Source organism: Cryptomeria japonica, chromosome 3, assembly GCF_030272615.1.
Source record: "Cryptomeria japonica chromosome 3, Sugi_1.0, whole genome shotgun sequence".
In the NCBI taxonomy this organism is placed as follows: domain Eukaryota; kingdom Viridiplantae; phylum Streptophyta; class Pinopsida; order Cupressales; family Cupressaceae; genus Cryptomeria; species Cryptomeria japonica.
The window spans coordinates 159,022,008-159,038,074 of NC_081407.1; positions in this window are offsets into that span (position 1 = coordinate 159,022,008).

Genomic DNA, 16,067 nt, shown 5'->3' on the forward strand with positions numbered 1-16,067 from the left:
CCATGTTTGTCCACTTCGAAAACCATATTCTCAAGGTTGTGTTGATCCATACCATGTGCTCCGGGTTGCTCGATATCATTATCTACCAAAACTAACTATAGTAATCCTTTTGAGGATTAATTTCATGGTGCTAGATCTTCATTTAGTTCCACTTCTTGTTGGAGAAAATAATAGTTATTTCTTGAGGTAGATGAATATCCCATCAACAAAGGACAAGATCCTTTCTAGAATATAACAAATTCTACTCCAATAAAAGATCATGGGGGTTTCACTAGAGATATTGAATAAGAGATAGACTTCTACTGCTACATTAAAAGCATTGGCCTATTCTTCATTTATTGATGTAAACTCTCTATGAGGCCACCACAACCAACAAAGGTGTAAAAAGTTGCTTTCAATGCATGGATTTTTAGGATTGTCCTTTGAGAAAACAAAATTAAAGTATGGAAGTAGGATCTGCCAGCTCCTGAGGGAAAGACCATGTCAGACAATAATTTCTATTTTCTTCCATGTGAAGAAAGACCATGTCAGACAATATCAACGGACAACAAAATAAGGAGACAATTGCTAGATTGTGGTCTAACTTGAAAAGAAAAGGTGATGGAAAATGTTATTGTCCATGCAAAATTTGTAAGGGGTTAAAGACTAGAAGACTTCTAATCAAAACAGTGAAGAAACATTGTAGGCGGCATGGTCACATTGAAGGTGGATATGATTATCATCCATTGGTAAGTTTTTCATTATATTGTTTTGACAATTTATATACATAATAAATCACGTGATGATGAGATCATGATCATGGTTTATTTATGTACTAGCTTAGCATACTCTAACAACTTTGGTGTGACATGCTACATCCAATTAAGTCTCCATCGGTATCTCTATTGTGTTTATGGATTGGGATTCAATGTACTCTTTTTATACACAAATTTTACTATCAACTGAGGAGGTTTGTATGTACTTACTTGTCTTTTGATTGTATCCCTATTTCAAGAATTTCTTCTATCAAAAAATCATTTGTTGTAAGTTGTACAAGTGGAAGCTTGAACATGCCTTCCATGCTAGCCTTGTTGATACATTCAACACCATCTTGTGCAACAAATCTTTAGAACTCCATTTTTTCGAATTGAAGAGTGAGTAGTAGGAACAATCTAGGACACTTACAGAGGTTTTGCAAGGGAGATAAATAGACCTAAATATTATGGCTTAATAATGATCAATAGGTAAACAGATAAGAACCTCTCAATATCAAAATGACTTTCTCAATTGTCTTTACTAGAAATGGATAGATCTGCTAATAATGGCTTTATGACTGTATGTCAACTTTAGACTCAATCGAAGAAGAGCTAGAACTAATATGCGATATCTAGATTTATGATCTCTATAATATAACAATCCCATAATTATGTTTCCATGCATCTATACCACAACACAAACATCATGCTAGTGTTCAGCCATAACAATTGACATCCTAATTATAGAATGTGAAATATGCACATAACTATGAATAAAGATTAAGAAAAACAAAGAAAGATGCTTATCGCAAACATAAATGACTAATGGAGAAGAATTGAATTCATTGTAGATAGTTTTGAATATCAAATTCACTTATTTGTGTGCATTTAGTAACTCATGTACTTGTGGCCAACCATTTATCTCTTTCATAAATTAAACACTTATTAATAACATTAAATGGCTGAGTAATTATGTTTTAGTTGAAATTAAAAATAGAATATTTTATTTCAAGACAACTCACACTATTCCCTATCATATTTTAGACTCTCAGTTTTGTTAGTAGCAGTTTGATGTCTTTGGAGCTGATCATTGCATTTCTTTATTTACGTTTGCCAGCCTACTCCCAGCCTGTGCCAAAATGGGAGCTTTGGAACAGGGTATGGACATCCATCAAAGCATAAAAGATAGAGGAATTTTGTTAGATGTAGTTGCAATTGCACAAAATGGATTTGTTGAGAAGGCTTTAGAAATTTTCAATCAAATGCAATCGGTAGGTGTAAAGCCAAATTCCATGACCATTGCTACTATCCTCCCCGCCTGTGCCAAAATGGGAGATTTGGAACAGGGTATGGACATTCATCAAAGCATAAAGGATAGAGAAATTTTGTCAGATGTTGTAGTTGTAAATGCCTTGGTAGACATGTATGCAAGATGTGGAAGCATAGACAAGGCACGTGGACTATTTGATAGAATGCCTGAAAGAAATGTTGTCTCATGGACTGCAATGATTATTGGATATGCACAAAATGGATTTGTCAAAAAGGCTATAGACACTTTCAAGCAAATGAAATTGGAAGGCATAAAGCCAAATTCCACAACCTTTGCTAGCATCCTCCCTGCCTGTGCAAAAATGGGAGCTTTGGAACAGGGTATGGACATCCATCAAAGCATAATGGATAGAGGAATTTTGTTAGGTGTTGTACTTGCAAATGCCCTGCTTGACATGAATGCAAAATGTGGAAACATGGACAAGGCTCATGAATTGTTTGATACGATGCTGCAAAGAGATATGATCTCATGTGAACAATCAACATGCGTGTATATGGGAGGAAGGGATTGCTGATACAAAATTGAATGCTCACTCCTCAATCATAGTTCTATGGTTTTACGAGATTAAAATAGGATAATTAACCACCACATGTATATTTTTTGCAACATGAAATTAAAAACTAGGGAAATTTGAATCTACCTCCTACGTGGTATTGCCTTCAACGTGGGTTTGATGTTCTTGGGGGTTGAAGTCACCATGGATGCCTAAATGGGATTGCAATTCACAAATAAATTTCCCCCCTCTTTTTTTATTTTGTAATGGTCGTTGTCGTTGGAATTACGACAAACTCGAGCACTTTTTTGAAAAAAAGAAAATTCTCATTGCTAATGCCTTCTTCATCAAAACCAAATGGGTAGTTTCCGTCGGAATTACGACGAATGCGGACATTTTTTCAAAAAAAATCAAATTTGGCCACAATATACCTTCTCCGTCGGAAACCTCATTCGAAAATATAGTCCAAATGTATCAGTGCCCTAACTGCCTTAGTTTAACTGATCTTCACAATGCAATCAAACTTCACATGACATAGCCTTTTATGTCATAGCCAACTATCACCAATCTGTGTAATTAAAAATGTCTTCTCACCAAAGTTCAAATGAAATATATTACCTTTTGTCTGTGTACCGATTGCAATCTCCAAGCCAGATCTATTAATGATTTTGCATTTTCCATCCTTGAACTGTAAATGAAATCCCTTGTCTGCCAATTGTCCTACACTCAAAAGATTATGCCTCAAACCTTCAACATAATAAACATTATCAGTATTGTTCTTACCATCCAATGATATAGTTTATTTTCCTTTGATCATACATGCCTTGTTATTTCCAAATCTAACTAAACCACCGTCAAATTCTTGCAAAGACAAAAACTTCCCTTTATCTCTAGTCATATGACGTGAACAACCACTATCAATAACCTATTCATCCTTGTCTTCAATTATAGTAGCAAGTGCCTTCTCTTCAGGTACATTCTCTTGTAATGCCGAATCATCTTCCTTGATAGCCAGGAATACCCATTCCTTCCCATTGCTAGATCCACTAGTAGAGTCTTCTATCGGTTCATCATCCGAATTAGTAATGCCTTCCTCATTCGCTATGTAGCATGATTTGTCTCTATTTTTCTTGTATTTATACTTGTTCTGATATCCAGGGTTAGGCTTAAATGATCTCTTAACTTTTTCTTCAAATCTTGAATTTCTTTCAAGACATCTAGATGCAAAATCACCAATCTTATTACATGCAAAACATTTAAAAGGTGCTTTTCCTTCATACTTACTTCGTATCGGTCCTTTAGGTACTCTTCTAGCAAATAGTGCTTCATTTTGCTCAAACTCATCATCTTCTCTCTTCATATCTTCCAACTCCTTTGCATATAAAGTTTTCTAGTCTTGCATACTAGTTGCAGATGTAGATGCATGAAAAGAAGGTTCAATCTTGACAGCTCTAGAAGGTCCAAATCCGTCAAGCTCAAAAGAAGATAGTTTCCAAACCAAATTATCTTTGTTGACAGATGTATTAGCCATTATTTTCAATTCATTAATAATAGTAGCCTTCATTATTATCATTAATAATAGTAGCCTTCATTTTGTAAGCCAGTGGTAGGGCTCTCAGGACTTTAGAAACAATTTCATTTTCACTCAGAGTTCCACCACAACATTGAATTCCCATAACAATCTCATTTACCCTTTCCATTAATGCAGTAATCCTTTCATCTTCTTCCATCTTTAGGTTTTCATATCTCACCCGGTAACCATCAAGTTTAGCAATTTTCATGGTAGGGTCACCTTCATTAAGAGTCTCCAACTTATCCCATATAGCCTTTCCACATGATTTTTTGGCTAATCTCATTATTTGATGATCAGAAAGTGCACACAAGAGGGCTTGTCTTTCTCTACAATTATTCTCAAGCTCCTTGTCCAGGTTTGCTGGAGGAGGATTGCCAAATCCTGGATTATAGGTTGTGACACCATTCTGTGTGATTTCCCAAATCTCCTTTCCAAGACATCTCAGTTGAGTCTCCATCTGAATCTTCCATACTGTATAATTTGTTCCATCAAGCCTAAGAATATCCCTTCAAAAGATAGCTCCAAAAGAACTAGATGAAATTCAACTGTTAGTCACCATAGGATCTTCCTCAAGCGGTTAATATTTCTGGTAAGAGGACCAAAGCTCTGATACCAATTGTTAGATAGTTCAAATAGCCAAAAAACAACTGAGGCGGGGGGGGGGGGGGGTGAATCAGTTGTCACAGATTATAGGAACCATTATCAATTTAAACTTTAATACCGAAACCCAAAATAGTAATATCAGAATAGCAGTTAATTTAATTAAGCATAAACAATAATCACAGAATAAAAGTGATCCACACAACACCGATATTTGTACGTGGAAAAATCGGTAAAGGGAAAAACCACAGTGGGAAGCCTACCCACAATTAGATAATACTTCTACAATAAGTATGTGAATTACAATTGAGGGGCCTACACTTGCAGAAAGGCCAACAGCCTAAAGCACACTACTCATCACAAAAGGAGCCTCATAGACTACATATAAATCTAGACTACAATCTAGAGAAGTGTTGAACTGCACAATATAGCATATCCTATGCCTGAGTACAGTTCTGGTTAAGCTCAATACTAGAGGACTAAATCTTCTTACATAAACCTAATTCAATCTCCAATGATTGACCAACTCCTCTTTTTGAATGATATTACATTATTCACACATTATATTCCTTGACCATGACCTCTAACATATAACCATGATGATCTACAATGGGATATTACATCTATTTATACAAAACCCTCGACCATGAACAATCAGGTTGGTCACTAGATAATAAATTGATTACATAATTACAAACCATGTCAAACTTAGACCAAACAAATAATATCAACACATAGGACATCTCAAAAATACATCAATAGGTCCTATCCACATGTTACATTAAAGTTGGTCCATAACCTAGATCAACTGGGACCAAGTATAGGTCCACATGATTCAGCAATGATCTCCAACTACCAAGTCTTGAACATGATTACCAATAACATCCTAAAACTCCATCAGAAGCTACACCAACACTACTTATAAAATTCATCAAAGATCTCCATCAAATCTCTGTTGGTGAAACCCTCGTTGGAACTAGAAATCAATCTTCTAAGCAAGCGGGATAGGATCCAATCACCCGACCAAAACCAACTGACCAAATATGAGTATAGATATCATGAACAAGCTGATTCCATCACCATATTATACTGGAGCCTACCGGATCATGCCAGATCCAAGTTAACCAGAAACCACTCAACCTATCGGGACCAAAAGGGTGTCGGTAAAGCATCCAAACCGCTAGTGTTGGCATGAATGGAAAAACATCAATGCAACACATAATTAATTCCACTAAATGGCCATCATGTTCAACTGCCATTTCTTGTGTTTCCTCATCCATATCATCTATATTATGTCCTGCATCTTCATAATGTACATCCTCAACCATTTTCTTTGCTAAATCATATGACTTTGGATGAATTTTAGTATCATCCAATTGATCTATACCATGTTTCCCAGAAGTTGCTTGCCCGGTCCCTCTAACCCTTAAAAAACCAGCAACATTTATAAAGATAGTTCACTTCATAGCTTCTAGAGGGGTCAACAATTCTCTACGATTGTAAACCCTTCCAGCCCTCAAAATAACCCCTTGTATGGAAGCAACTTTTATATGATTATTTAGGACTCTATGGTCAGTTGCTTGTACAATTTTCCCCACTGAAAAGGTCTCTTCATTTTCTCCAGTTAGCAGATAAAATTCCTCATCCTGGGATGACTCTTTATATGGTGTTTGCCAATCCTTAAAGCCATGTACCAATTCAATCTTTATGTCAGCAAGAGTTTCCCGCTTTTTAATGGATGTCCGTTGTTCCACACTTCTAGCATATTCATCAATATCAAAGGCCTTTAACACATGGGGATATTTTTTGAAATGTTCAACTACCATTTCTTGTGTTTCCTCATCCATATCATCTATATCATGTCCTGCATATTCACATTATACATCCTCAACCATTTTATTGGCTAGTTCATATGACTCGATATGAATTCTAGTATCATCCAATGGATCCATAACATGGTTCCCAGAAGTTGCTTTCTTGGTCCCTCTAACCCTTAAAAAACCAACAGCCTATATAAAGACAATTCGCTTCATAACTTCTAGAGGGGTAAATAATTCTCTATGACTTTAAACCCTTCCAACCCTCAAAATAACCCTTTGTATGGAAGCAGCTTTTCTAGATCCAAGGCCAACTACAAGTTGCATATTTTATTTGTTAGTTGCATATTTTGTTATGGGTTAATAGAAATCTGGGTATCGTATAGAACTTTAAAAGAAAGTAGAATCTAATCAAACACTATATTTCATTTGATGTTATCAAGAATTTTGACTAGTTTTCTTTATAATGTGTATCTTGTATAGTTTATCTTAATATTGTCTTTCTTGTATCTTGTAGCTGTTTTGGAAGAACTATCATACCTTTCATTTGAACCGTTGGATCTTTCTATAAATTGGAGGATAAGTCTTTAACAATGATATTAAGAGACTGACTAGAGTGATTGGCTTCATTACAAGGTAAGGGGAGCCTTTGTCATGTTTGTCTTCCTCAAAGTATGGTTGGTGTCTACTAAGTTGTTGTCTTGTAAGGGTGTTTTGAAGATTGGGAAGAGACTTTTGATGGGTATTAATCCCATTGTTGTCAAGTATGCCTATTTGGAATTGATTTTTTCTAAGGTTTATGTGCATTAGAGGGCAAATGATTCCTAAGATTGTCACTTCAATTAAATAATTACTTAAAACTTTGAATTGGTTGCTTGAAAATGAATGCTTTAAATAAAAGATTACTTTATTATAAAGTATAAATTTGTAATGTCCCCTAATAAAATGCCTTAAAATATCCCAGTTATGGACCTCAGTTCTTAATGTTATTTTTTTAATCTTTTGTATTTTAATTTTATTATTATTATATGTTATTGAATCCTATTTCAAAGTGGGGATATTACAGATTTCTTAATTGAGATTACTCTGAAAACACCTGATTAAATTATCTTTAAACTATAGTAGACCAGTGCATTTACCCCTGACATAATGTTGAAGTTAGTCTTACTGAATTTAACTTTGCTCTGAAAGACCAATAAGACAAAATGAAGCTTGACATCCAATCCTTCAAACTGATCATCAAACTAAAACTTAATCCAAACTATAATAACATAGGATAACACATTGAAACAATCTAAATGAATAGATTTATCACAAGGAATTAATCAAACAATCAAGAAAATAAATACCATCAGAGATGAAAAACCCTTGATCTTTATATTGAAATAAACATAAGATAATCCTTGTGAAGGTCATCAAGGCATTAATGACCACCTTCCAAAGGGACTAAAGAGTTATCCCAGACAATTTAGTAGGTTTCCCTACTACGAGCAACTACAAATTGTGCATTTATTTGATATTATGCATATTGGAAAGAATATAATAGAGACATTATGGAAAATATTGGATGGAAGGCGTGACAAAGAAAAAATTGTAAAAATTGGTAGTGACATTCAGGAATCCAATCATGCAATGAAAAATGTCATTCAATCAAATAGCGATGGAGACCAGATTAATATAAGTGCCCTTCCTTGGTTCCTAACGGAGCAACAATGCAATGCTATAAAAGAAGTCATACAAAAAATTCGATTTCCCACAGGATTGGCTGCAAACATAAATAATCTCATAACAAAGAAAAGTGAATTTGGGCCAGGGATGAAAATGCATGATTGGCATACCTTCATTAAGGTAATTCATGTTCTTGTGTATTTACTATATATTTGTATATTGCATGTACTTTTCATTGTATTATATTAGAAAACAATGAAAAATATCATTATATAATTGTTGCAGTATGTTCTACCTCTATCTCTCCCAGACCACTTTGACAATAATGTCAAACAAGTTATATATGATCTTGGAAAATACATGAGGTAAGTAGTGATATTTGTTCAATTTGTAGTGATGTTACTTGTTAGGTAATATATTGTAGATTATTTTGTAAAGTCTGGTTAATATATTTGCATCTTGAATCTCTTGTAGGTGGTTGTCATCTAAAGAAACCCATAAAGAAGATATAAAATATTGGAAGACAAAAATTCTTCATCTAATGTGTGAAATGCAAAAGTGTCTACCTTCAAATTTTTTCAATGCACGAGAACACTACCTCATACACCAAGTTGAGTAGATTGAATCATGTGGACTTGTACACACAAGGTCAATGTGGATGGTTGAGAGGCACTTGAAATTTTTGAAGTCTTTGGTTCAACAAAGAGCACATCCCAAGGGTTCTATGGTGGAGGGATATATGGTGTACCAGACTATGGTGTACATTACTGAATACCTTTGTAAGTTCACAACAAAGATCCATGTAGATCGTATTTGGGATCCCAACTCCATTAAAAAATTTCAAGGGGAGAACCTGATGGGGAAAGGTACAATGAGAAAATTGAGAGTTAATTATTCGATATTACAGTTATTTTTATATATATTGCAGTTAATTTATTTGTAATATTCAATATACTTCAGTTGTAAATTTTTGGTTTTTTTTTGTACAGTTGGTCGAGAGTGGGATGCACTACATTTGTATGTTGCAAACAATCTTGATTGTATGACGGTATGGATTCAACGATGTCAACAATATGGTTGCGCATTAACATGGTAAGGTGTGGCTTCACTGGTTAAAGAAGCTCACCGTAATGGAGATTCTAGTGTTACACAAAGAGAAATTTATTTAGCATATGTTTTAAAAGATAAATATGTATGTATAAATATATTAATCACACATATTATTTAATTCTCTATCAATATATGTTTGACATTTTGCAGGTGAAACACCACAAGGCTATATGGTGCAATGGTCATAAATTTCACATCAAAAAGTTTGATGACATGAAGAAAATTTGTGATTCTGGAATAAGTGCAATATTTCAGGTGACTAATGTTTCATCTAGAAGAGACATATATCCTAGAGTCTCAGAAAATTGATACTATGGGATTTTGGATGATATACTTGAGTGTGAGTTTAGGTCCTTCAAATTAGGTCTTTTCATCATCCAATGGTATATGCTACGATTGAATAAAAATGATCTTGATAGAACTGTTATTGAACATGATAATGGATTTACAATGGTTAATGCAAGGTTGTTTGAGTGAGCTGGAAATGAGCCCTATGTTCTTCTAAGCCAATGTGAGCAGGTATTTTACTCAGAGGTTCCTCATAAACCGGGTTGGTCATTTGTTATTAGACATGATCCAAGAGGAAGGCTGGTAAAGTATAATGTGATGGAAGAAGAAGAAATCAAAGAAGTAGAAGATGATGTAGATGATGATCATGATCGACAGTTAGTTGATGATGTTCTTGATAGAAATGTTCAAGAAGAAGAAGAAGAAGAAGAAGAAGAAGAAGATCAATGAAATGAATGAAATGTATTGGTATGTGATTAGAATATTATCTATTTGATATTGATTTCTTGATAGAAATTTATTTCACTTATATAGATGGTCACATAATTAATTTATTGTGTTTTAAATTTTAATGTCATTACATAATTTATTCATGATGTCCTAATAGTAGAACCATGCCACCCGTAGGAGATGGAGATAGATAGAGTGTCAGATAGCCCTCATTTTATTTTAGAGCATGTAGACCATGATGAGAAAGTTGAGCATGATCTAGGTAGACAACATCAGGAATGTGATGGGGCCCCACCAGGTAAAGATGACCACTGTTATTCCTTTAAACGAATTTAATTGTAATTGGTCTATTGATTAATGTAACCTTTCGTGTTTCACCTCCAGAGGATTTATAGGGTGTTCAGGATGTTGAGGATGAGGCTAGACAAAATGAATAGGAAGATGATGTGGCCTCATCAGGTAAAGAACACCCCAGTAATTTTCTTTTAATTAATGGAATACTTGTAACAATAATAATTAAATTCATTAATTTAACCCATGTCTTTATTATTGCAGTGGAGCCCCCTTTGCATACGCGTCCTCATCATGAGTACAAGAATAGGCATACATTAACTAGATCATGAGCACAAGGCAAGGGAACTAAAGATGGGACAAATGATGATGACAACGATGGTCCAATTAGTCTTTACCTCCAAGCTTCAAAAAGAAAGAAAGAAAAATGATTGTAATCTTATTATTTGTTAACAACTGGATTTTATGTGTTAATGAAAGATATGTGTTAATGAATGTTGATGAATGTTACGTGTTAATGAATGTTATATGTTAATGAATGTTACATGATAATGAATGAATATTATGTTTCATTAATGTATGAAAGAATGTTAGACGTTAACATGGAATTTAGAGTGATATTAGGGGGGGGGGGAATGAGCTTCCACCTTCACATGGTTGGCCCTATTAAGTAGAGAATATTAAACTATTCTTGAAACAAAGAGAAGCACAATAAAGTAACACACTTTTCAATATATCATTATGCTCCACTGTTAATCTTATTGATGCTAAGCATCTTGTTCGTAGGTTACATATTCAGTGTTGCAGGTTGTGAACATGCTTCTACGAGATAGTTCCCGATTACAAGTGAATGCATGCCTCATTGGTTTTGTGCATTTATTTTGTCATACAATAGACATACTTTCTTTGTTTATTCCTTAAAATTTGTTCATTTTGTTTTAGAATAGACACACTCCCTCATTTTGTTCATTCATTATTCATTTTGAGTTTATTTTGGGTCAAATTTGAAGAAAGAACATGCATAAAAGGAGGTGGAACTGCTAGAAACTGACTATTTAACTAAGTTACTGATTCTTCACTAAAACCCCTGGATCCTGATTCTGATTTTGCTTGGGTCCTGGTCTGAGCCTGATTCCCCTTGGATTCCTCCAAGTTCCTTCTTAGGTGGTTGGGTCTTCAATGATTATTCATCATCTTTTGTGCCTAATTTTGGGGCAAATTAATAAAGTAGTGTTGGTTGCAAAGTTTGTGCATCTATGCAATTCATTGTATGAGTGTTTACTTTGATTTCATTTCAGTCTGTCATAAACTAAATAAATTTAAGATTACATTTTCTCTCAACTTCTTTTATATCATTGGAGTAGATTTTCTGTCATATATATATGTGTGTGTGTGTGTGTGTGTGTGTACAGATGTACTCGTACCCATATCCATACCCAATGATTTTTTTTTTGCCGATTCTATGAATCCACACTTGATTTTGTATCCATATGTGTACCCGAATCAGTAACTTAGCTATTAAATTATCTAAAATCCATCTTGTCTCATGTACAACCTATGAGGGGCTTCTAACCAATGTAGAACTAATGAAATTGTTCTCAAAACTCCACCTTTTCAGGCCTCAAACTGATGATGAACTTAGAAATCCACATTTTCTCTAAAATCTAATACCTGAACTGATGAATGATACTAAGAACTTACATTCTAACTTGAAGTTCACTTAATTGAAACTCCCACCCTTTAGTAATTTCCATATGCATGTTTATGGTAGTCCAATCTACTAAAAAGTACTATCATTACTACACTTTCATTTCTCATAGAAGGTGATCATATCTCCATGTTGCATTGTCTAATCTCAAACTTACTGTCACGTGTCTTTGTATTTACAACCTGATTTCTATCACAATCCTTATTATTCACTCCTCATTACTGGTCTACAACATTGTATCACCATTATACTAAGCCTTTGTGCATGCCTTATGACTATTACATCTTTGAATTCCTTTGAGTTATTTTTTTTCTTTGATAGACTTGATCTTCTTATCTCTCTATGACTGTACTTTGTCTTTGATTTGCTTTGCAACAAGGCTTTTATGGATTACAATTGGCATTGATGGAATCTCCTTGTATTGCCCTTAAGTTTGGGGCCTTGAAATGGAGCGTATGTCTTATGATGACACTATCTACTTTGTGTTCTACAATATTCTCATGTCTCCAAATCAGATGATTATCTTTTATGACTAGATATATATTTGTAAGTGCTTTCTTTGTTAATCATTATCTCCTTGAGTTGTGTATGCCTAAGATTGAAATACTGTTCTTGAAAGTCTTGTTGCCCACTATTTTGTAGTTTTCTTTAGGCATGTGCACTATCACATGTTTCCCTTTAAACAAGGTCTAGGACTATACCTAACCCTACACTGTTATCTATGACTGTATACTGAGTTTTAGGTCTCTATCTTTATAATATTCTCCTTTGATAATGTTTTTAAACAACAATATGACTATCTATATGACTATTTATGAATGCTTTATGTACTGTCTGCAAGACATTTTTGGCATTTACTATTATGATTCCTTATGATAAGTCTTCTCATGCATTCTTGTAGCTATTTCATCTTTATCTTCCTGATAATGAAGTACCTACTGTGCGTAATCCTTTGTAAGATCATTGATATTAATCTTGTTGATATTAATCCTTTGTAATTGGTAAAAGTCAACCTGATGGTAACACAGACAAGTAGAAGCATGTGATTGGGATAGCATACACTGTTTAAGTCCATCGACAGAACACACACTAGTGGCAATGGAGAAATCTTGTCTTGTCAATAGCTGATGAGGCTATCAATACGACTTATCCTAATGGACACTGGCAAAAAGTAAAATGCATCGGCAAAGGTTATGACGATAAAGGGTCATCCATGTAGACAAAAGTAGTCAGGATTTAAAAAAAAAAAGTCTTAATCATCAAAATTCTGACATATCCTTGAAGATGGTCCATCGACAGAACACACACTCGGGGCAATGGAGAAATAATGTCGTGCTGATAGCGGATGAGGCTATCGGTAAGACTTATCCCGATGGAAACTGGCAAAATTAAAATGCATTGACAAAGTTTACAACGTTAAAGGGTCATTGACAAAGGTTACGGTGATAAAGGATGTAACGAGGTCAGAATTTCGACGTGTCCTTGTCAAACAAATGTGTCGCCTAGTGACATTGGAGAAATCTTGTCTTGCCAATAGCTGATGATGCTATCGGTAAGACTTATCCTGATGGACACTGCCAAAGTAAAAATGCATCAGCAAAGGTTACGACTATAAATAAAGGGTCATCGACAAAGGTTATGGCGATAAAGGATGTAACAAGGTCAGAATTTCAGCGTCTCCTTGTAAAAAACCATACCGCGGGTGCATAGAAATTTCCGATGTGGTGTCATTTGATTTTCGACGTGAAACCCATCGTTGGAATCATCGACGAAAAAATAGCGACGAACAAATACGTCAGTATTTTGACATTTAGTTGTTTGAATTCCAACGAACGGTCGTCAGAAAATTGCTCCAAATGTATTAGTGATATATATATATATATATCTGTGTGTGTGTGTGTGTGTGTGTGTGTGTGTGTGTGTGTGTAGACACCTAAAAATTGCACAACTAATTAAATGAATTTATATTTGTTTAACTACCCTAATTCACCTATTGACTAAACTAAGGTTTAATCAATATCCCTTTTCTTCTAATCAACAATTAAGCAAATTAAAAATTTAATTAATTCCCCCTTTCTTCTATCTAACCATTTTAATTAAATTCGTTTAATTAAATATCCCCTTCTAGCCATTTTAATTAAATTCATCATTCAATTAAATATCCCCTTTTAGCCATTTAAATTAAATTCAACATTCAATTAAATACCCCCTTTTAGCCATTTTAATTAAATTCAACATTTAATTAGATATCCCCTTCTAGCCATTTTAATCAAATTCAACATTTAATTAAATATCCCCTTTCCATTTTAATTAAATTCAACATTTAATTAAAATCCCCTTTCCCATTTAATTAAATTTACATTTAATTAAAAATCCCTATTTCCCTCACCCCACTTCCATTTTACAATATATTCAAGTTGCATCTCCTTTTGGCTAAAATAAATATTTTATTTTATCTAAAAAATCCTATTTTCCTCCACCCACTTGCATTTTCCTACAAATGCAAGTTGCATCACAATTTTAAATAAATTATTTATTAATTTGAAATCCTATTTATCCCCACCCACTTGAAACCTTTAATGGATTCCCTTAAAGTCTTCAAACCTTTAATGGTTTCCTTCTGGAGTCTTCTCAAACCTTTAATGGTTTCCCTTAAAGTCTTCTCAAGCCTTTAATGGTTTCCCTCAAAGTCTTCAAGCATTTAATGCCTCCTCCCTCTCCTCTCAAGCAATCTCATGGTGACACTTGTCAACATGGAATTGGGTTGAAAATATCACATGGATTGATAACTTTCAATCTTGACCCTCCTTAAGCCAATTCAATCTTGGCCATCCATTTCTCCAATTCTTCTATAAATAGAGCCTATTTCTCCTTCAAGTCATATCTCAATCTTGGGTATCTAAAATATAGCCATTTTGCAGGTTAAGGAGCTCATCTTGTCATCTTCAAGCATTCAAGCCATCTTCAAGCAATCAAGCCATTTAGCATTAGCGTTTTAGCTTCATTTTAGCATATCATCTAGTTAATTACATATCATCTCATAGTAGTTTATACTCGTCTAGTTTAATTAACTCATCTATCATCATCTAATCTTCAATTTGGAATACATTTAACATTTTAATCATCCAGTCTTGGATCTTGCATCCTATCTTAATCCATCATCTCATCTTAGCTAAGATCTTAGTTGCATCCATTTTGATCTTAGCACATCACTAAAATTTCATTCTCTAGGTTGTCATCTAAGAGATCGAGTGCTCTTCCAAGTGAGGGCCACCTTGAATCTTGAAGATCTTTAGAGATAGAGGAAAATGAGGAGATTTTAGGAGTTTTAAATCCACTAACTTGTTTATGTTTTCTAACTCTAATGCAATGCTTCATTGGTGTGTTTGAAGTATTTTTCTTCTTTTTCTTCTTGTAGGTTGAAGACCATATTTTTGGCATACATTAATTGGCGCCCAAATATGTATCTATATATATATATATCTCTCTCTATACACACACACATGTATATACGTATATGTATGTATATATATACACACATATATACATATACATATGTATATAAGTATTTATATATATGTGTATATGTGTGTGTGTGTGTGTGTGTGTGTGTGTGTGTGTGTGTGTGTGTGTACATCAGTAATTCAAATGATGAAATATAAACATTGTACATCTATTTCATTTTGAAGACAATTACTCCATTTACATAAATAATGTATATACAAACAAAAATCAAAATACATGCTCAATCATTTAAAATCATTAAATCAATCTATTTTTAAAACAATGACATTAACTTTAACTCTTCATGTAAAATTACATCCTTCGTATAAAATAATCATTCATTTATGCAAAATGCATTTGATGCAACTACTATGGTGTGTGAGATTCCATCTCCATATAGAATTCAAAAAGCTAAAACAACTCTACCTAAACCAAGTTCTTGCCTTCATCCATGTTCACCTATTTGTGCATTCACTTGCACTCGATTGTTCATTAGCAATG